Genomic DNA, 24,330 nt, shown 5'->3' on the forward strand with positions numbered 1-24,330 from the left:
AAAAGTGTCTTGGCCATTCCAGATTTGATGCTCCTTTTGCATAGAGCTCAAGCAATACTCTGTGGTATTTCTCCACTCCAGCAACCACCTGGCAAATGCTGTTTCCTTCTTCCATATGGAAATGTCATGGGGAGGCTCAAAATTTGTCCTTCATTGTGCAAAGCATTGTGGTTCTTGGGGCTAACATGAGACCCATATCAGGACCATTTAATGGCCCAACATACTGTATTTTCTAAAATAAGTTCACTTGCTTTTCCTTTAAAAGAAAATCTGTTGTTGATTTTTAAAGCAACTTTTATTTTTCTCCATGCTACAGATGAAGGAATGAAAGCATACATGAATGATCAAATGTGTAACCAGGTACACATTATTATTTACTGAAAATCCTCCATGAGGATTTCTGGTAGAAAAGTGGTCAGCTTGAGAGAACTAGACTGCCAAGGCTCTTCAGAAGTCTTCTATCTGTGAGGAGTGAGTGGGGACCCGGCTTGGAGCTTCCAGAGGGTTCCAACATGGCTGGTGAGTAAGAGCAGAATTGTAAGGGGACACTTCCAGTGGGAAGGGGGCTATAGACTAGGGAAGGTGAAAAAGCCATGTCTGTGGTGCAGAGTGTGAGAACTGAGGAAGAGGAAAGTTAGGGAGCAAACTGGTGTGTGAGAGAATTGGTTAGAAGAGGAAAGAGCTTTAAATTTTAGTAGTGTCTCCATGAGTCATGAATTAGATTTCCTCTAATATTATCCAAGTGAACAGAGGCTGGAATTTTATTTAATTTCTTTATTTGCTTGAGTGTGCATGCATGTGTTTTAAGGCAACAGAGGCTTGAAATAGAATCCCCTTGGGCTAAGTGATTTATTTCATTTACAGAGGAAATGGTAGCCAGAAAAGCTGGGCATATCATTTATAACCTTACAATTTTGGGCAAATTGCATAACTTCTCTGTCACATCTGTAAAGTATACTAGTGCCCACTTTACAGAATTACATGAGGATTAAGTGGAACACTGTGAAAAATATAGATTGTCAAAAAAGTCCCTGACACTGATATGTTTGGGAAAAAACCTATCTCAGACTGCGCAGAAGTATCAGGCACTTTAATATGTGTGTATATATTTATATGTATGCATATGTATGTTTGTATGTGTTTACAGGTATTTGTGTTTAGTGTGTGTGTGTTTTTATATATGTGTGTATATATACACACACATATATAAATACACACACACAAAAAACACACATATACACATACACTCACATACATATATATATACACATGCATACATATACATATATATATGTATGCAATACATGACTTTCCCAAGCCCCAAAGTTTTGTTTCTTGACCTTGAACTCTGTAAATGTAGCTAATGGATTATGTCAATGCTCTGGGGTACAGTGTACTATCCCATGGGGGCAAATCTCATACTGATCCAGGGCATAGGGTATGGACATATAAATAAAAATGACAATTAGTTAATTCATAATGCCAATGGTAGAAAATCCTATCTTATTCTGAGAACAGTATTATCTTCTGCAGATAAATTAACAAGAGAAGCTGATTTATGATGGGATTTATGATGCACTTACTGGGTACAGAGTGTGGCTCAAGTCTTTAATGATGTCAGGCTAAGATGGTGAAATGTTCAGCTCTGCCTTAGGGATATACCAGCTGTCAGGGCTGAATGGCTGGATTCCTTGGTCCCATTATGGAACAAACACTAATATTTATCCATTGACTTCCATTATTCTATGCCCCAGAGACAGTAACCCTCTTTTTGATGATCACATACTTCTTTTTTTTTTTGAAAAAAAAAATGTATTTCATTTTTAATTGATCTCAATTACATGCTAATAGAATGGGTGTGTCTGTGGGACACCGTGGACTTTCTCAAACCTCAGAATCAGATTGGACACTGCCACTCTCATTTTCTGTCCCACAGTGACTTTCACAGAGTAATTGCTTTTTATCAGAGCCACTGCCTAAAAACCAACTTTGCAAAGATATGACATCATTGAAAGGAATGTAGCACAGTTTAATGTTGTGTAGATTTCCCAGAACTAGCAGTTCACATTGTTTCTGACAAACTGCTGGGTACCTCTAAAATTTAAAATATCTCACTGTGCCCATATGAGTTTGTTGTGCCTACCCAGGGTATCATGGCACACACAGTCTGAAAAGTGTATCACATTCTTTATTTGAAATAATATTGAAATTACTAATTAGGTTTTAGCCAAGTTCTTCTTTTCTCTTCTTCTGAAATCTTGCCTTTAAATTATCTTTATCATATCTCTCTTATCAATTCTGTCGTTTCAGGATTTTCTCTGTTTCCAAGTTGGGAACAGAGGCACCTACTGTATACTGCCACATCAGTGGAAATGAAGAGGTCATAAAATGGGCTGGACTTGGGAGACCCGATACCCATAGCCTAGGAGCCTACTCAGGGAGAGCAGAGCCATACGTGGTGGTGGTGGTTTGGGCTTGGGGTTAGATATATGATGATTTGTTAGAGGAGGCAGCTGTTAAAAGTGTGTAACCAATTATTGTTTCATTGATTTCTCATTTATGAGCCTTCACTTTGTTTTTGTTTTGAGACAAAACGAACAGGCACAGCAGAAGTAGGTAAGGTCTTACATAGCCACTAGCTCATACTGAGGGTTGGATAGGGCAAGGATATTGCAGAGTTCAAACTCGATTGATCAAGGAGGACTAATGGGCAGCCCTTTCTCAAGTTTGAGAGATGAAGAGGGAATCTGTGGGCCTCATTCCTTAACTTTCTTCCCATATTCTATCGGCAGAGACTGACAACTCCCCATATACAGTAAGTCCTCACTTAACGTCATCAGCAGGTTCTTGGAAACTGTGATTGTAAGTGAAACGACGTAAAAGGAAATCAGTTTAACATAGAGTAATTGAAATAAACTAGAGTTAAGTTCCTACAGCATATGTCTGGCCACAAAATCATCAACAAACCTCCAAAATAAAGACCAAAACACTTCCAATGTTAAACAATGAAATAAATCTGAGCTATACCTTTAAGAAAGATTAATACAACAATTAAGATAATGATTTGTCCAATTATTCCAGTTCAAGGCTGTAGGTCGTGACCTATCGTGAAGCGTATCCTGGTGGTTCAGGTGAGAAACAGCCACAGGATGCCACCCCATCGCCAAGAACACTCACACACACCCACGCCACTCATACTGGGACGATTCAGACATGCCAGTTAACCTAACGGGGCACAGTTTGGGATGTGGGAGGAAACCGATGCAGACATGGGGAGGACACACGAACTTCACACAGATAATGGCCATGGCTAGGAACTGACTTTTTTTCTCATCAAAGTTATAGCAAAACAACATTGAACAGAACAATCATATATACCTGCTGTATAAATGTTTTTTGCATTAATTTTCTCTATTGGATCACTTCCATCAGCAGGCAAACATTCTAGTTTCCTATTTTAAACTAACTTCTATGAGTTCACTTTTTCCTTTAGTTATGGAACTTTCAGTTATGGATAAAGAAAATGTGGCACATGTACTCCATGGAATACTATGCAGCCATAAAAAAGGAATGAGTTCATGTCCTTTGCAGGGACGTGGATGAAGCTGGAAACCATCATCCTCAGCAAACTAACACAGGAACAGAAAACCAAACACCACATGTTCTCACTCATAAGTGGGAGTTGAACCATGAGAACATATGGGCACAGGGAGGGGAACATCACACACCTAGGCCTGTCAGAGAGTGAGGGGCAAGGGGAGGAGAACATCAGGACAAACAGCTAATCCATGGGGGGCTTAAAACCTAGATGATGGGTTTACAGGTGCCACAAACCACCATGACACATGTATACCTATGTACCAAACCTACACATTCTGCACATGTATCCCAGGACTTAAAGTAAAAAAAAATAAATTTCCCTAACTTTTCACAAAATTCTTCTTGACCTTTCCCTGAATAACCATCATACTGCCAATCCAATGTGAATTACATCTTTTCTTAATCTCTCAGTGTCATTTGGCCCAGTTGGTCACTCCGTTCTTGAAAGGCTTTCTTGACTTAGATGTGAGTTTATAATAATCTCTCGGTCTACCTTCTCCCTCACCTGCCACTTGTGGATGCGGACTCAGTCTGTTCCCCAGGAGACCATGGTTGGGGCAATACAATCTAAGGACTTATGGAAATAAAGAAAAAAATTTAAAGAGCCATGTTTCTCATGTGCTTTGTTTGCTTATTTCTCCAAATTAAATATAAGTTCCAGTCATGCAGAGACCTTGGTTCACCTGTTCTTCTCAAGTCACTCCAGCCTCTAAGTGCTATGCTCAGCACACACCAGGTATTTGAGAAATCTGGTTGAGTTAATGAATGTGTAGCTCTCTCAAGAAATTACTTCCTGTCTTTGACTCAAAAGACCAGAAGAGTTTCTTCACCAAAGTCCCTTAAAATCTTTTATCTCTCTTAATTTGGCATATTCGTTTGCTGGTCTGGAGATGCTGATCTTGGTCCCTTTGTCTTTTGGTGACTGCTATTGGATTATAATGTAATGCTTTGGGCCAGATGTGCATTTTAAGCGGCCTGAGTAATACATATTTGATGTTAGATTAACTTGTTCTGACTTGTAGTCATAGTGGCAGAAGGTTTTCTGCTGCTGCCTGCCTTCTGAATATGAATAAGGTATCTGCACTTTTATTAACTTATAGCAGAGTTATGTTTAACCACAAGAGGAAAGAAACACACCAATTATTCTCTTGTGTAATTTTAAGGAAGCATGAATAGAAAACAGCTCTGTGGCATGAGTGACTTGAATCCCCGAATCAGTCTTTGCACACAATGTTTGAAAGAAAGTCATAACTATGTATTCATTAGAGGGACTATAAAATAGCAGAGTGTTAAATTTGCAACCAACAGGCTTTGTTATCAGTGATGTGGGGTTTATTATCTATCATAGCCAGTCTTATTAATTGGGAAGCTTTTTGCAGGAAAAGAAATGATTCCATTTCTAAAACTTGAAATTATGAATTCTGTTAATGCTTTTAGCCATCCAGATATTTATTTATACATGTCACTCAATGGGGCAATTTGCAATTCTGGGTAGATTTTGTGACTTAAAGCAGAATGCTTGTTTTCTACAGTTCAGTAATTCTCTACTTCTCAAAATGGGACAACCTAGGTTTATCCATCTGCTTTTTTGTTAAATGAGTCCCAGATGAGGAGACAAGAGCTGTGTGCTTTTGATGAGATGAGCATGGTTCCATTAAAAATAACCTTTTGAATTCCTATTGGGTGGAAGATACCTGAAATAGAGCTTTTAGCGGAAGGGGAGGAGGATGAATAAGGTAATTCTTGCCATGAAAATTTGGAGTGACCACAATGACCCAGACAGTAAGTTCTTTGGGGTAATTCTGGAACCAATTTTATGAAGTAAGATTTGTGAACTGATGGCACAGGTCTGGGGTAGACTCTAAGGCCTTCACCGCCATATCGCTCTCTCAGGGTCTGGTTTGATGGGTGGCCCACTCACTGTACAAACCTGCATCTGCTGCAGCAGTTCCGGTGCCACATAATGTGACCCAAGGACAACCCAAGGGATTGTGTCCTCAGCCCTTTCTGCTCTACTGACTAACCTTTAGCATATTGTAGACCTTTTAACAAAAATTGCTATTCATAACATGTTTAGGTTATACATGTCTTTAATAGAACATTTTAATATTGTTTGAATGGCTACAGGGTCTCATATTATATACTTCTGTTTCATTTCATTTTTCCTTTTATTTTTCCCACTGAAGTCTATTTGGAGCCAAAAATTCAGTCCTAGGCATTATGGTTGCAGATACTGCCTTTATCCAAAGGCTCTCTGACATTGGCCTCCTGCTTTCAGACTTGTATGAAAGAATAAACTCCCCAAATTATTTGAAAATAGCCACAATTTCTTTTACAGACATTTATTGGCAATTGTGCTTCTCCATGAAAAGGAAATACTGAGAAATGAGCTTCAATACTTCATTTTATTGTTTACTTCAAGGTAAATAACTCCATTTAAAAATTACAATGGTGCAAATATAGTGTAGTTAAGCTATGGGTCTTACTCTGACCAGGCTGACATCCACAAAAAATTATGCTTTTAAAAGCATTGCTGTTGAAAAGAAGGCCACAGTAGCAGAGGAGTCTGCTTTTTTATAAAGAAGAAAACATTAGATTTGGAGTCAGATGACCTAAAATCTTGGTTCGGGACCTTGAATTAGTAACTTGTTCTTTTCAAGTTTCAGTTTCCAGTGTACAGGATTGGTGTGAAATAAAATTTCAAAAGTATTTGAACATATTCTGTGAAGATCTATGCCAGTATAGAGTTATATATGGGCCATCTTAATTGGTTTAAATATATCTCTCTAATATATGGCCTCAAAAACTTCAGCCAACTGAGATTGATTTCACATGATTTTTTAAAACATATAATTGTATAGTTTTATAGTGTATATTTACAGTATACAATTTGCTAACCTTCGAGATGCAGACACATCCATTAAATCGTTGCACCATCACTACACATGTTACCCCCAAAGTTTCCCATGCCCATTTATAGCAGGCAGCTCCCTTTTACCACCTCCCTCATATTCTTAGATTTGGAAAGTTTGTATTGTATGCTGGTTCCAGCATCTTTAATTTTCTAAATTATGTGACTTTATCATGTGTTTTTTAATTTGTCACAAAATAATTACACTGTTACTCATAATGTCATAATAATTTGTCTCTTTCTGCCACAGAAGTTCCAGACAATGACAATGAATTCTGTCCTTCTTTTCAGTGTTGACAGGGGTCCTATGGTAATTATGCAGGTGACTACTCTCAAAGGACATTTCATAAAAAATGGGATGATGCTGAGCAGGTGAAGATATAATTGACAGAGACCTTGGTACAGCCTCTCATGCCTTACTCTCTAGATGTAAAGATGTTTCTTTAGTTAGAAGCAAAGAATGATTGGTTGATGAGAATTTCTAAAATCACCCTGCTAATTGTTTTGGGGGTGTTCAAGGATTTTTATTTTTTATTATACTTTAAGTTCTGGGGTATGTTTACAGAATGTGCAGGTTTGTTACATAGGTATACATGTGCCATGGTGGTTTGCTGCACCCATCAAGCTGTTATCTACATTAGGTATTTCTCTTAATGCTAGCCCTCCCCTAGCCCCACACTCCCCGACAGGCCCTGGTGTGTGATGCTCCCCTCCCTGTGTCCATGTGTTCTCACTGTTCAACTCCCACTTATAAGTGAGAACATGTGGTGTTTGTTTTTCTATTCTTGTGTTAGTTTGCTAAGAATGATGGTTTCCAGCTTCGTCTATGTTCCTGCAAAGGACATGAACTCATCCTTTTTCATGGCTGCATAGTATTCCATGGTGTATATGTGCCACATTTTCTTTTTTTTTTTTCTTTTTTTTTTTTTTTGAGACGGAGTTTCGCTCTTGTTACCCAGGCTGGAGTGCAATGGCGCGATCTCGGCTCACCGCAACCTCCGCCTCCTGGGTTCAGGCAATTCTCCTGCCTCAGCCTCCTGAGTAGCTGGGATTACAGGCACGCACCACCGTGCCCCGCTAATTTTTTGTATCTTTAGTAGAGACGGGGTTTCACCATGTTGACCAGGATGGTCTGATCTCTTGACCTCGTGATCCACCCGCCTCGGCCTCCCAAAGTGCTGGGATTACAGGCGTGAGCCACCGCGCCCGGCATGTGCCACATTTTCTTTATCCAGTCTATCATTGATAGGCATTTGAGTTGGCTCCAAGAGTTTGCAATTGTGAACAGTGCCCCTATAAATATACATATGCATGTGTCTTTATGGTAGAACGATTTATACAGAATGGGAGAAAATTTTTGCAATCTATCCATCTGACAAAGGGCTAATATCCAGAATCTACAAAGAACTTAAACAAATTTACAAATAAACCGTAAACAACCCAAAAAGTGGGCAAAGAATATGAATAGACATTTCTCAAAAGAAGACATTTATGCAGCCAACAAACATGAAAAAAAACTCATCATCTCTGGTCATTAGAGAAATGCAAATCAAAACCACAGTGAGATACCATCTCACGCCAGTTAGAATGGCAATCATTAAAAAGTCAGGAAACAATAGATGCTGGAGAGGATGTGAAGAAGTGGGAATGCCTTTACACTGTTGGCGGGAGTGTAAATTAGTTCAACCATTGTGGAAGACAGTGTGGTGATTCCTCAAGAATCTAGAACTAGAAATACCATTTGACCCAGCACCCTGCTAATTTTAAGAGGGAATGATAACCACTAACTGGAAAAGCCTTATCTTTTAAAGAATGTCAATTTGAACATTATGAAAGCAAATACAAATTCAGCAATAAGATCATATTTATGAAGTTATGAATCCTAATATTTTGTGGGAGTTTCTTTAATTTGTAGGCTATTGACATAAGAGTAGTCAGGAACCTGGGCTTTGGAGTCACATAGATCTGAGTTTTACTAATGCAAGCCTGGGCAAGTCACTTAATTTTTGTGAGCCTCAATCTGCTCACCTGTAACATGAGGATGCTAATAGCATCTATATCTTAGAATTGTTGCAAAAATTAAATTGGTTGATACCTGCGCAGGCCTAGCTCAGGACATAGAGCAATCGTTTCATGCATGTTATGAAGATGAAGATGATTATTTCACTGTAAAATTTCTATCAGCATAGAGCAAATATATACAAGATTTTAGTCTGAAGGACTTTCATTAATTAATCAAATATTTATTCGTACCTACTATGACCCAGTTCCTTTCTAGTAATATGATTAAAACACTCAGATTCTTTCATGTCAGGGCTATGCTTAGGTGCTACAAAGACCTCAGCATTTGCCCTTGTTCCCTATAAGACCATAAGTGATTCCCCATGGGGAAGCTTTAGGGCAGTGCATAGATAGCCCAGAGGAAACTGAGAGTCTTCATGCTTTAACCTGAATTTATTTTATCCATCATCCCTTTCCCTGTGTAGTCTACATATGATTTATTCCAAATAGGAATTTCATCAATACCAATCACATTTAGAGGTGATTTTCATACCTAAGATGGGTTATTCTATATGAACGAATAAATGAATGCAATTAAAAGTCCACAGTCAAAACTCACCTAAAACAGCTGTTGAAGTAGTGTAAGTGTTGTAACTCTTTCAAGCCCCTGCTCCTGGATGGTTTGGGGGACACAGGGAGGAAGAACCAACTGAGCACTTGATCTGACCTTTAGAGAGAAGACAGTGATTGCTCATGGTTAAAAGAGATGATATGAGTATGAGAAGGGTCACCAAAAGCGAAACCCACACACTGGGTAGTTTTAGTCTTATCCCACATTCCCAAGGTCAGGCTGCCCCAGAACTTGGGGTTTTGGAGGACAGCTGTGGCTCATGTGTACTGAATCCCAAACAATTAAATAATACTGATCTCACGGCTCCCAACTAAGGCACTTAAAAATTATTGTTTACTTATTTTTAGAGAAAAGGTTTTGTTCTGTTATCCAGGCTGGAGTGCAGTGGTGTGATCATAGCTCATTGAGCAAACTCCTGGGCTCAAGCGATACTCTTAGCTCAGCCTTCTGAGTGGCTAGGACTACAAGTGCATGCCACCATGACCTGCTGTGAGTTTTCACTCCTGAGGTAGCAGCTCTTGAGCTTGGCTGCTGCAGATTAGAAGGCTGGACAGAACCAGAGAGGAAGAATGTTTGAGTCTAGACTGTTCTGTTCTCAGCCTCTGGTTAGACATGTCTTCCCTTCCCCCATTCCTGGCTATCTCCCATTCCCGGCTAAGCAGAGGGCGTTCAGTGAGATTCAGAGATTCATTCAACTAAAATAACTGACAAGTATTTACTGACCACCTGATAGAGGTTGGGCTCCAAAGATACAGTAATAGGAAAAGACAGAGCTGGCATTGTAGAGTGATGAGACGTCTATGAGACTACAGATCTAAGTTTCAGATTATATCAATGCTTAAAAGAAAGGCAGAAGTCTTCAAAGAATACACAATAAAGGAATCCAACCTTAGCCGAAGATCAGAGGAGGATTCCTTGAGGAAGTGACATGTAACTGATATATAAAGAATAAATAATAATGGCTGACATTTTTCAGCTTTACTATACTGTGTGCCCAGTATCATTCTAAGTGGTTTATAGGTATTGCCATGTAATCCTTACACAGCATCTTGAGGTGATATACATATGTATATGTATGTGTGTATGTATATGTATACGTATGTATACGTTTATGTGTATGTGTGAATAAATGCATAGATATAGATGACTTCACTAAACCCCAATGTCTGGTCCTCAACTCTGAAGTTGCAGCCAATCAAGTATGTCCATGCTCTGAGCTGGGTGGGTCCCATCCCTCAGGGAAAATCTCGTAGTTCTAGTTAGGAGTTCCACGTTTTGCACTTTCTGGCTGTGTGTGTCTTTGCGCAGTTGGAATCAGAAACAGATAAGAGTAACAGTGGAAAGCAGAAATTACCCTTTCCATGCTGTTTATTTCAGGCTTGAAGCAACTGGAGACTCTTTACAATTTGAGTATTAAGAATCCCAGCAAACAGCCACATTAATGTAAGAAATAGAGAAAGAAAACTTGAATCAAGACATAAAACCAGTATGGCAAAGACATTCTGGAACAATACCAGGATGAAGACATTACCAAGACATTCCTGGCTAAGGCAATCCCCAGTACTCAAGTGAGGAGAAACTGGTGGTTAAAACCAGGCCTAGGACCCTGGTACTAATTTTCTACCCCAAAATCTTTAACTTGACATATAGACAGATGTATGACTTAGTGACGTGTAGTAAATGGCCTCAAGTTTATTTTATAGATGGGATTAATTTCTCTCATTCAATCCTTTCAGCAGTGTGAGTGAGGCCTGAGAGGCACACACAGTCATTATGACTGTGACCACCCCACCAGTACTGAGCTCTAAACACGTTTCCTTTCTTCATCTTTAGATCGGCAAATCGTGGGAAGTGACTGTAACACGGAAAGAACCTTTTTAACGGCATTGCACCTTACAAATGTTCAATACGACTATCATAATCTCCACCAACAGAGTTGCTGTTTAACGCTGAAACGATTGCAGAGCATTCCTACAGAAAACCCTCTTACAGCTGAGCCTTTTTTCACCCCTCCTCCATCCCTGGCAGGCTATTTATGTGGTAATGTTATCTTTTGAAACTCTTACGCACAGAAATCCAGGTCGATCAAGCCACCCTTTAGCTTTTGCCGGTTTGCTTTGAAGTTGACACCAGGGTCAGATGTTATTGTTATTGCACAGAATTAACACTAGGGGGTGATCACAGCACATCACACTAATTACCACTACCAGACAAAGGTGAGCACTAATCTCCCGCAGTTCACCCTGAGCAGGAAGCACAGGAGGAGCTGGGCTCACAGAAACTCTGGTCAGTAGAAGGCACGACATGCAAAGAGCCTTTTTAATGGCATTGTATGGTACAAGTGTTCACTACAATTATTATAACCTCAGTGGAGCTGCTGTTTAATGCAAAAGGGAGAGAAAATGTCATCTCATGACTAAATAATTGCATAGGAAACAGAAGGCAGAGAGTTGTCCTGCCCGTTGCCCCACAGTGCTGGGTGATTTAAAGGTGCCATTGAAGCCTGATGGATGTTCCGTCCTGGTAGCATGCAGCCTCACACACCAACGTCTGTGCTCTACTGATGTAGAAATCCCTACAGCTCCTCAAGTGCCAAGAATTCTTCAGGCCAATGATATTTGTAACTATTGTGTCTCTCCAATTCTTGGAAATACTCTCAGGGCAAAGCACCTCTTAAAAGGAATGTGAGAGCAGAAAATTCAGTTTAATTCTCCAGAAACTGCTCAGTGGCTGCATGAAGCACTGTTTGTGATTGCTTTTTAATGTTCCAGATGCAATTGTCTGCTCCTTTGGGGCTGTATTTTTCCATCAGAAAACACTAATCTCCCGCCTCCTGCTCCTCTAAGAGTCTGAAATAAATGTGTTTTGGCTAATTTTCTCTTTCCCCTTCATCTGCAAAACATTGAGAACATCACATGCTCTAGGATCATATAATAGTGTTAGAAGCAAAGACATATGGCTCAATAATTTAAGGTTAAAGAAACCTTAACCTAGTAAATAAAGCATACATATGTCTCCAAAAGCACTTCATCAAGGGGGCTACTGGGATGGAAATGAACCATACATTCCTTCTTTTTGTTTTTTCTTTTTTCTTTTTTTTTTTTTTGAGTCAGAGTCTTGCTCTATCACCCAGGCTGGAGTGCAGTGGTGTGATCTTGGCTCACTGCAACCTCCGCCTCTGAGGTTCAAGGAATTCTCTGCCTCAACCTCCCAAGTAGCTGGGATTCCAGGTGCCCGCCACCATGCCTGGCTCATTTTTGGATTTTTAGTAGAGACAGGGTTCCACCATCCTGGCCAGGCTAGTCTTGAACTCCTGACTTTGTGATCCATCCACCTTGGCCTCCCAAAGCGTTGGGATTACAGGCGTGAGCCATCATACCCAGACTTTTCTTTTCTTTTTAAGTAAACTTTTATTCAATTTTGACACATACTGAAATATATACAAATCATGAGTGTATGTCCCTGAAATTTCATAAAGTGAACACACCCATATAACCACCACCAACATTAAGGAACAGACCAGCACCCCAGCAGTCCTGGGCTGCAGTGTAAATTTACAATTCACTTACTATTTATAGAAAGATGTTGCACTCTTTAGTCTATATCATACTATGATTTGAACACATTTCCTTGGTACAGTCATATGTTATTTTTAGAGGTGTGGGGCTGTGAACAAAAGTATCAGCTTCACTGGAGACTCTATCAAGACTGTGAATTCTCCGATCTTACCCCTAAGCTACTGAATCAGAAATTCTGGTGGCAGGGCTTAGCTATTGGTGTTTTCCCAAGCCCTCCTGGTGATTCAGATATACACTAGAGCTTCAGAAACTTTTTAGTGTCCATTTTTCAGCCTCAAAATTGCAACTGTGTTCTGTTTCCTGGGTTGTAATGTGTTACATTAGAATAGTGGTGACCTAATTGCTTACCTCCTTTATCCTTAACCTTTAAAAGCTGTATTGAGGTATGATTTACACACAATAAAACACCATTTTTAATGTGGAATTCAACGGGCTGTGATGTTTACCGTTGCTTCCCTTTCTACCCATTTCCATTGGAGAGTCTCCCCAAACTTTATCAAAACTGTTGGCCTATTTATGTCTCTCCTATAACGTATGAGCAGAATTCTTGAGGACAAAACTGCCCTATTCATCATTGGGTTTCTATCCCTTGACTGGACACAAATAAGAGGCTTGGCAAATATTTGCTGAACAAATGAGTGAATAAAACTGTATACATAAAAAATACCCAACAAGAAGACTAGCTGGGTGGTAGGACGTGGGGAATAGGTGAGTCTACAATAGGTAAATTCTGCATAAATTTGAGGTCTAAAGTGGAGGTAATTAGACGAGTGGTGTAATAACATGCAGACAGCAGTGGGTTTTGCTCTCGGATCACCTGCATGTGTGGCAGACACGCTCGCTGCCCTGTCCGCATTCCCTCAGCCCACCCTGGAGGTCACCTCTGGTCAGTTCCCTTTCAGGCTGAAATGATACCTGTGTCTTTCTGCTTCATGGAATTTTACAGACATCTGAGTGTCTTAGTCCACAAGTGGGACAGGTCAGAAGCATGGAAAAGTTAAAACTCCAGAAGCAATTCCTGACCGAGGGTAGTTTTTGGTGTATAACAGCCTCGCTTCCTCATCCATCGGGGGACGGTTCTGAGGTGTGCTCCACACGCTTTCTCCGCAGTTCCTAGAGGGTTGAAGCCCCAGCTGCCTACTCCTTAAATGCCCCGCTTTGGCTTTCCTTTCTTCCTAGCCTCTCCTCTCTGCTTCTTCATAGTACTGCCTGGGTTCTCCTCAAAATCTGCTTGTACTCAAATCTTTGATGCAGGGTGTGCTTTTGAGAGAACCTAAACTAAGGTCTGCTTTTGAGAGAATTTAAACCTAAACCCTTAAATTTACCTCTTTCTTGGTTTGCGACCTTGAGTAATTTCGTTCCATTTCTGACATTGTCTATTTGTTCATTTATAAGATAGGGATCATACTGCTTACATTTTAGGATTGTTACATAAAATCCTATTCAGTACCTGTAATATTATAGGTATTTAGAAGACAACAGCTATTTTAGATATTAGACACATCTGAACTTCCCTAAGATTTTCCAAAAGAGATAACCCCACAGAGGTGACCCTATAGCAGTGTAATCCTTAAAACATTAGAGGGTTCGGTGGATGAAAGAATGTCTGAGAGCCAGCTCCTCCACTTTCTCTGATAGCATTCTGCGCCCTGAATGCTCTGACATTCCTATTTCTCTTCTGGGAAAATCTAGGATTCCACAGAGACAGAGAGAGGCTTTCGTGGTCTTATGTGGGCTCTCAGGGAATTAATTCAACAAATATTTACCGAGTGCCATTATAGGGGAAGCACTGGTTTAAGTGGTAAGAAACAGCAGTGAGTAAAGCAAAGTCCCTGCTTTCAAGGAGCTTATGTTCCAGGGGTGAGAATTTGGATCATTAAGAAATAATTAAACATATATATGATAATGAGAAAAAAAACCCCAGCAAATGCAGAATAAGGAGGATAAATATGAAGCAAGTATCATTCTAATACCAAAACTAGGAAAGGACATAACCAAAAAAGAAAACTACAGACCAATATCCCTGATGAACATAGGTGCAAAAATCCTAAAAGTAACTAATTTCAAAAGCATATCAAAAACATAATCCACCATGATCAAGCAGGTTTCATACGAGGCAGGCAGGGATGGTTTAACATATGCAAGTCAATAAATGTGATACACCAACCACATAAACAGAATTAAAAACAAAAATTACACAATTATCTCAATCGATGCCAAAAAAGCATTTGGCAAAATCCAGCATCTCTATGATTAAAACCCTCAGTAAAATCAGCATAGAAGGGACATACCTTAAGATAATAAAAGCCACCTATGACAAACTCACAGCCAGCTTTATACTAAATGGGGAAAAGTTGAAAATATTCCCCCTGAGAACTGGAACGATATAAGGATATCCACTTTCACCACTTGTGTTCAACATAGTACTGGAAGTCCTAGCCAGAGCAATCAGACAAGAGAAAGAGGGCATCCAAATCAGTAAAGAGGAAGTCAAACTGTCACTCTTTGCTGATCACATTGTCTTATACCTAGAGAACCCTAAAAACTCATCCAAAAAGCTCCTAGAGCTGATAAATGAATATAGTAATAAGTTTCAGGATACAAAATTAATGGGCACAAATCAGTAGCACTGCTATACACCAACCCCTTTTACAATAGCTGCAAAAAAATAATTATAGCCGACTGATCAAACAAAAAACAGAAAGTGGGGAAAGGACACCCTATTGGACAAATGGTATTGGGAAAATTGGCGAGCTACATGTAGGGGAATGACACTGGATATTTATCTCTCACCTTAGAGAAAAATCAACTCAAGATGGTTAAAGGACTTAAATCCAAGACCTGAAGCCATAAAAATTATAGAAGATAACATCAGGAAAACCTTTCTAGACATTGGCTTAGGCAAAGACTTCATGACCAAGAACCCAAAAGCAAACACAACAAAAACAAAGATAAATAAGTGAGGCAATTAAACTAAAAATCTTCTGCACAACCAAAGAAACAATCAGCAGAGTAAACGGGCAACACACAGAGTGGGAGATAATTTTTGTAATCTATACATCTGACAAAGGACTAATATCCAGAATCTACAAGGAGCTCAAACAAATTAGCAAAAGAAAAACAATCAATCACATAAAAAGGTGGGCTAAGGAACTGAATAGACAGTTCTCAAAAGAATATACACAGATGGTTAACAAACATATAAAAAAAAGTTCAACATCACTAATTATCAAGAAACACAAATCAAAACCACGATATGATACCACATTACTCCTGCAAGAATAGCCATAATCAAAAAGTCAAAAGATAATATTGTTGGCATGGATGTGGTGAAAAGGGAACACTTTTACACTGCTGGTGGAAATTTAAAGTAATATAATCACTATGGAACTAAAAGTAAAACTACCATTCAATCCAGAAATCCTACTACTGGGTATATACTCAGAGGAAAATAAGTCATTACATGAAAAAAGACACTTGCACATGCATGTTCATAGCAGCACAATTCATGATTGCAAAAATATGAAACCATCCCAAATGCTCATTAATCGAGTGAAAAAATAATATATATATGCGCACACACACATACATGGAATACTACTCAGTCATAAAAAGGAACGAAATAATGGCATACACAGCAACCTGGATAGAACTGGAGACCATTATTCTAAGTGAAGTAACTAGGGAATGGAAAACCAAACATCATATGTTCTCACTTATAAGTAGGAGCTAAGCTATGAGGATTCAAAGGCATAAGAATGATACAATGGACTCTTGGGAGAGGAGTGATAAAAGAGCACATATTGGGTACAGTGTACACTGCTTAGGTGACGGGTGCACCAAAATCTCAGAAATCACCACTAAACAACTTATCCATGTAACCAAAAACCACCTGTTCCCCAAAAACCTATTGAAATAAAAATAAAATAAACAACAACAACAAAAGTAGGACATGAAGAAATTAATTTATATAGGATATCAGAAAGTGTCCTCTGATAAGAGTGTTTCTGAGTGAAGACCAAAGTTAGTAATGGGACCAGTCATGGGATAGCTCCAGGAAGAGCCAGGCAGGCAAGAGGAAAAAGGCAGGTGCACATTTCATGTGCTCCAGGAATATCAAGGAATTCAGTGAGGGGAGAAGGGAGTAAGCAAGGGAATAATGGAACGAGAGGCTCTTCCCATCTCTAAGGCAGCAAGGACAAGATGGCCTGGGGCTAGGTAGATCACAGGATGGCCTTTGGACTTGATGTAGAGATGGAAAGTCTTGAGCAGAGGAGTACATGATCTGAATTAGGCTTGAAAAGAATCATTCTGGCTGCTATATGGGGAAAAGGCTGAAGAGGCAAGAGCGTAAGCTTAAAGGCCAGGTGGGAGATCAGAGGAGAGGTGGCCATGACTTGGCCCAAGTAGCAATGGAGGTGGTTAGAAAGTGTATTCTCCCAGAAGGATGTGCTGATGGGTGGATGTGGATTACAAGAGAAAGAGAAGACTCAAGGATTATCTAATATTTTTGGAATATATAACTGAAAGACTGAAGATGTTCCTTAATGATATGACAAAGATTAAGAAAGAAAGAAAGAAAGAGGCTTTTAAGGATAATGCCAGTGTTGAGTTTTGGATATGCTAAGTTTGTAATGTCTATTCTTCATCTTAGCAGGGAATACATACTGTATTTATTCATTTGGAGCATGGATTGTAAAACCTAAGTGCATGATTCAAACCCCAGTTTTTTTTTTTTTATTGTACTTTAGGTTCTGGGGTATATGTGCAGATCATGCAGGATTGTTAAATAGTTACATACGCAGCAAGGTGGTTTGCTACCTCCATCTCCCCATCTCTATATCTAGTATTTCTCCCCATGTTATCTGTTATCCCTCCCTACCCTCCCCACCCCCTGCTCTCCCTCCCCTAGTCCCCCAAACTGACCCCAGTGTGTGATGCTCCTCTCCCTGTGTGTCCACATGTTCTCGTTGTTTAACACTCGCCTATGAGTGAGAACATGCAATGTTTGATTTTCTGTTTTTGTGTCAATTTGCTGAGAATGATGGTTTCCAGATTCATCCATATTCCTACGAAGGACATGAACTCATCGTTTTTTATGGCTGCATAGTATTCCATGGAGTATATGTGCCACATTTTCTTTATCCAGTCTATCATTGATGGGTATTTGGGTGGGTTCCAGGTCTTTGCTATTGTAAACAATGTCACAATGAACATACATGTGCATGTGTCTTTATAATAGAACGATTTGTAATCCTTTGGGTGTATACCCAGTAATGGGATTGCTGGGTCAAATGGTATTTCTATTTCTGGGTCCTTGAGGAATCGCCACACTATCTTTCCACAATGGTTGCACTAATTTACACTCCCACCAACAGTGTAAAAGTGTTCCTATTTCTCCACATCCCCTCCAGCATCTGTTGTCTACAGATTTTTTTTTTTTTGAGACGGAGTTTCGCTCTTGTTACCCAGGCTGGAGTGCGATGGCGCAATCTCGGCTCACCGCAACCTCTGCCTCCTGGGTTCAGGCAATTCTCCTGCCTCAGCCTCCTGAGTAGCTGGGATTACAGGCACACGCCACCATGCCCAGCTAATTTTTTGTATTTTTAGTAGAGACGGGGTTTCACCATGTTGACCAGGGTGGTCTCGATCTCTTGACCTTGTGATCCACCCGCCTCGGCCTCCCAAAGTGCTGGGATTACAGGCCTGAGCCACTGCACCCGGCCTTGTCTCCAGATTTTTTAATGATCACCATTCTAACTGGCGTGAGATGGTATCTCAATGTGGTTTTGTCAAATCCCAGTTTTATCACTTATTTGTTGTATGACATTGGGATACTTACTTTATCTGTCTGTTCTCAGTGTCCTTATCTGTAAAATAGGGGATAATAATAAATTGCTATGAGGATTAAATAAGTTAATGCATGTGAAGTGCTTTGGACTGTGCATTGCACATAGTAAGCACTATATGAAAACATGTTAAAATATTGACTAGATAGATATATGAGTTTGGAATTCAGAACAAAGATCTGGGTTGTATGCAGCAAGCTGGAGTCATCAGAGCATAGATGCTATTTCAGCCATGGGACTGGATGAGGTCATCTAGGGAGTGAGTGCAGATGGAGAAGGTAAAATCACCAGACACGAAGTCCTGGAGCATTCCAAGGTTTAGAGGTGAAAAAAGATGAAGGAATTCAAATGTACAAGTTGTTAATTCATTTTTAGAACTTTACATTTCTTGTGAGCTTTCATATCACTACTTGAAAATTCGGCTGAGTGATTCACAAAGAGCAGCATTCACTTGAAAACGTGTCTGCAGTGGGGCCTGCAGCAGACCCTATTTTGAAATAACACTTGTCATTCTAGGAAGGCGGCTGGAGTGTCAGAAATGGCCAGCCATGCATTACATATTTTATTCCCATAAAAAGGAGGGGTAAAGTGGGGAGACGTGATAATATTTTCAAGAAGAACAGGATGGCTAAGGAGTGTTAGCCTTCGAAGTATCCCCCTTACGACACAACATATATACTCACACACTTACCACTGATTTCAGTATGCTGCTTTTTCATATATGATTTTATTAACAGCTATTAGAACAACTACACTGCAGAAGAAGTGTAGTTTCTGTCTTTTATGGGTGACATATTTTTATTGTGGTAAAACATATATCTATAAAACATGAGATTTGGTTTTTTACCATTTTAAAATGTACGATTCAATGGCATTAATTACATCCATGGGGTTGTTCATGTATCACCACTATCTAGCTCCAAAGCATTTTCATCACCCCAAACAGAAACTCTGTAATGCATTAAGCAATAACTCACCATTATCCTCTTACCCTGTCTTTTGGTAACTTCTAACCTACTTTCTTTCTTTATGCATTTGCCTGCTGCAGATATTTTACAGAAGTGGCAAATACAGTATTTGTCCTTTTCTATCTGGTTTATTTCATTTAGCAGGGTATACTTTCAAGGTTCATCCATGTTGAAGCATGTTATCAGAACTATATTCCTTTTTATACATAAATAGTATTCCATTGTATATACACACACACACATACGTACACACGCATACACCCACCCCACATTTTGTTTAACTATTCATCTGTTGATGGACACGTGGGTTGTTTCCAGTTTTTGGCTACTGTGTATGACGCTGCAATGAATATTAGCTTACAAATATCTCTGCTGTGTCCTGTTTTCTTCTTATACATTCTTTCTATAGATTCTAGTTATTTGTTGAAAGTTTCCATTTTCTGATCCATTTTATTTATTTATTTATTTATTTATTTATTTATTTATTTATTTATTTATTTATTTTTATCTGAGATGGAGACTCACTTGGTCACCCAGGCTGGAGTGCAGTGGCAAAATCTCAGCTCACGGCAACCACCGCCTCCCAGGGTCAAGCTAATCTCTGGCCTCAGCATCCTGAGTAGCTGGGATTACAGGCTCATGTCACCACATCCAACTAATTTTTGTGTTTTTTTATAGAGATAGGGTTTTTCACCATGTTGGCCAGGCTGGTCTCAAACTCCTGACCTCGTGATCCGCCCACCTTGGTGCTGGATTTTGTAAAATACTTTCTCTGCATCAACTGAGATGATCGTTTTTTCCTAAAGCCAGTGGAATTAATTAATCTCATTGGGTACAGCAATCCAATACCCAAAGGAATATAAACTATTCTGTTATGAAGTAACAGAACAGTAATGAGATTGCTCGGTTGAATGATGTTTCTGTTTTTAAGTCTTTGAGGAATTACCACACTGTCTTCCACAATGGTTGAACTAATTTATACTCCCACCAACAGTGTATAAATGTTACTTTTTGGAGGTGATGTCTTTGAAGGTGATTAGGTCACAAAAGGAGAGCCCTTACACATGAGATTAGTCCCCTTATAAGAGACCAAAGAGAGATGCTGCCTCTTTTGCCATGTGAGGTTACAGTGAAAAGACAGCCATCTATGAGAAAGCAGGCCCTCACCAGACACTGAATCTGCTGGTGCCTTGAGTTTGGGCTTCCTTGCCTCCAGAACACTCAGAAATAAATTTCCGTTGTTTATAAACCTCTAAGTTGATGGTATCTTGTTACAGAAGACTGAATGGACTATTACATTTCTCAGTGTTGTTTTAACTATTCAGGGATACTTTCAATTCTGTGTGAATTCCAGGATCAGCTTTCTCATCTCTGCAAAAAAGACTGATGAAATCTTGATAGAGATTGCACTGAGTCTGTAGATTACTTTGGGTTATATTGATATCATCCTATCCATGAACAAAGAATGTTTTTCTTTGTTTTTCATAAATTATTTATGCCCTCCTTAATTTATTTCAACTTTTAAAAATAGTTTTCAGCGTGCAAGTCTTTCATCTTGGTTAAATTTGCTCCTAGGCATTCTATTCTTTTCGATACTATTGTAAATATAAGTGCTCTCTTAAATTTCATTACAGATTATTTACTACTAGTGTGTAGAAATACAACTGATTTTTACTGAATTCATTTATCAGATCTAATTTTTTTGTAGATTATCATCTATGAATAGAGATAGTTTTATTTATTTCTTTACAATTTGGGTGTTATTTTTCTTTTTCTTATTTTCCTGGCAGTACTTTCAGTACAAGGTTGAGTAACAATGATGAAAGCGTGCATCTTACTCTTATCCTGATCTTTGGGGAAGAGCTTTCAGTCTTTTACCAGTATCATGTTAGCTCTATATTTCTCATAAATGTGTTTTTTTAAATCATGTTGAGGAAGTTCCCTTCTGTTCTTAGTTTTCTGTGTGATTTTATCATGCAAGCATGCTGGATTTTGTCAAATACTTTTTCTGCATCAATTGAGATGATTGTTTTCTTCCTTCATTCTATTAATATAGTATATTAAATTGATTGACTTTTCATGTTAACTATCTTTGGATTCCTGCTCTGTCATGGTGCATATGCTTTAAATATGCTGTTGAATTCAGTTTGTAAGTATTTTATGAAAGAGTTTTACATCTATATTGATGAGAAATAACTGTTTGTAGGTTTCTTTTCTTCTTATATATATTTTTTGGCTTTGGCCTCAGGGCAATGCTAGCTTTGTAGAATGAATAAGAAGGTATTTGCTTCTCTTTTATATTTTGGAAATGATAGTGACAATTTTTCTTTAAATGTTTTGTAGAATTCACTAGTGAAGTTATCTGGTCCTGGGATTTTCTTTGAGAGGTTTTTGATTATTGATATGAAATATTTCTTTTTATTATAGGAATTTGTAGCTATAAATTTCCTCTGAACACTTCTTTTGCTGTATCATGTAAATTTTGGTATGTTGTAGTTTCATTTTCATTCATCTCTAAATATTTCCTATGTTTACTTGTGATTTCTTCTTTGACTTACTGGTTGTTTCCATATTGTTTAATTTCTATAAAACTGTGAATTTTCCAGCTTTCCTTCTGTTACCGATTTCTAGTTCCATTCCACTGTGGTCAGAGAAGATGTTTTGCATGATTTTAATCTTTATAAATTTATTGAGACTTGTTTTGTGGCTCAACACGTGGTTTAGTTTAATGACTGTTCCACGTGCACTTGCGGTTAATGTGTATTACGCTATTGTCAGCAGAGTGTTCCACACACAGTCAATCTTCATTATTCATAGACTGCATAATTTCTAATTAGCCCACCCACTAAAAATTATTCGTAATTCTGAAATCACATAGCTTTTACATTCGTTCATGGACGTGGGCATGTTCAGAGCAGTGAAAAATATGAGTTGCCTGAGACACACATTCTCAGCTCAGATTGAACAAGGCAATGTTCTGCCTTCTTTTTTAAGTTTCTATGTTATAAACAAGTGTCCTTTTTGTTATCTATGCAGTGCTATGTTTTTCATATTTTTGTGTTTATTATTAATGATTTTTCTGTTTAAAATGGCTCCCAAGCATACCATTATAGTGCTGTCTGGTGTTTCTAAGTGCAAGAAGGTTGTGGCATGCCTTACAGAGAAAACACATGTTAGATAATCGTTATTAAGGAACAAGTTATAGTGCTATTGGTTATGAATAAACGTTAATAAACAATACATATTGCATAAAGTGTCTTTAAACAGAAATACACATAAAACAAACTCATGTATTGATCAGTTGATGGAAATGTTACCAGAGTAACTCTGCCTAAGAGTAACAATTTAATATTTGCTATAAAGTTCATGGTGACTTTATAGAACATTACTACCACAAATAGCAATAATCAACTGTATTTCTATTTGGTTTAGTTTGTTTATATTGTTCAACTCTTCTATTCCCTTGTTAATCTCTGTCTATATATTCTATCCATTATTGAAAATGGTATCAAAAACTCCAACTATTATTGTAGAACTGTTTCTCTCTTCAATTCTGTCAATGTTTGTTCCATATATTTTGGGGTTCTGTTGTTTGGTGTAATGTTTATAATTGTTATATCTTCTTGATGAACTCACCCTTTATCACCATATAATGCCTGTCTTGGTCTCTTTTAATAGTTTTTGGCTTAGAATCTATTTTGTTGGATATTACTATAGCACTCTGATTTATTTTTGGTTGTAATTTGCAGAAAATATGTTTTTCCATCCTTTACTTTCAAGGTATTTGTCTTTTTGGATCTAAAGTGAATCTCTTGTAGACAGCATGTAATTTAATCATGGTTTTCGTTTATTTTCTGATCCATTTTCCAATCTCTGCCTTTTTATTTGAAAGTTGAATCTATTTATATTTGAAGTAATTACTGATAAGGAAGGAACTACTTCTATCATTTTGCTGTTAATTTTTGTATGGCTTATAGTTTCTGTGGTTGGCATAAATATATCGGCTCCAAAAAAAAAAAAAAGAAAAGAAAAAAAGAAGAAACAAAATGAGGCCAGAGGCTTACAATTGTTCCATTTTTAAAAATCTTTACAGTAATGAGAAAACTGTCTTCAACCCTTAAGTAAAACTAATTTAGTAGGATGCAGATTGTGGGTTTAAGACCCATAGGGTTTCAGTACTGTAGCTTATGGCTCCTTAACTTATTGGTCCTAGAACAAAAAACTGAGAGCAAAAGAGTAATTTTTACCATTGTAATTCAACAACATCCATCCATGTAATTTTCTTTTCTTTTCTTTCTTTGTTTTGTTTGTTTGTTTGTTTTGAGATGGAGTCTTGCTCTGTCACCCAAGCTGGAGTGCAGTGGTGTGATCTCAGTTCACTGCAACCTCTGCCTCCTAGGTTCAAGCGATTCTCCTACCTCAGCCTTGCAAATAGCTGGGATGACAGTCACATGCCACCATACCGGCTAATTTTTGTATTTTTAGTAGATAAGGGGTTTCACCATGTTGGCATGTAATTTTCAAATTTCTTATCTTTTAAGAATAATAAGAAAATTCCTAATGTTTGTGGGGCTTCTAGCTGGCTCTGTGCTGGAACCTTTTTTCTCTTTCTCATTTTGATGAGGACTTGTATTAATCAAGTAATATTCATTAACTATTGGTCTTGAGGGGTCTTAATACATTTCATTTTCTAATGAAGCCTTCAATCATTGCTCTTCATTTACATCTGTAAGCAATCCAGCTTTTTAGAAGGTTCAAGGGAATCTTTAATATTTCTGAGCAGGCATCTATC

At 38.4% G+C, this 24,330-nt stretch overlaps 1 long non-coding RNA gene across 1 annotated transcript in view; it reads right to left on the reverse strand.

The window, feature by feature from the left end:
- LOC135274606 (uncharacterized) overlaps window positions 1–24,330 on the reverse strand; it is a 286,945-nt gene that overhangs the window by 195,458 nt on the left and 67,157 nt on the right. The window contains exon 2 of the long non-coding RNA XR_010342394.1: window positions 9,132–9,239. This is a non-coding gene — a long non-coding RNA (uncharacterized LOC135274606). The remainder of the gene's footprint in view (window positions 1–9,131; window positions 9,240–24,330) is intronic.

The sequence above is a fragment of the Aotus nancymaae genome, unplaced genomic scaffold (genome assembly GCF_030222135.1).
Source record: "Aotus nancymaae isolate 86718 unplaced genomic scaffold, 86718_ANA_hifiasm-v0.15.2.pri h1tg000012l, whole genome shotgun sequence".
Taxonomy (NCBI): Eukaryota; Metazoa; Chordata; class Mammalia; order Primates; family Aotidae; genus Aotus; species Aotus nancymaae.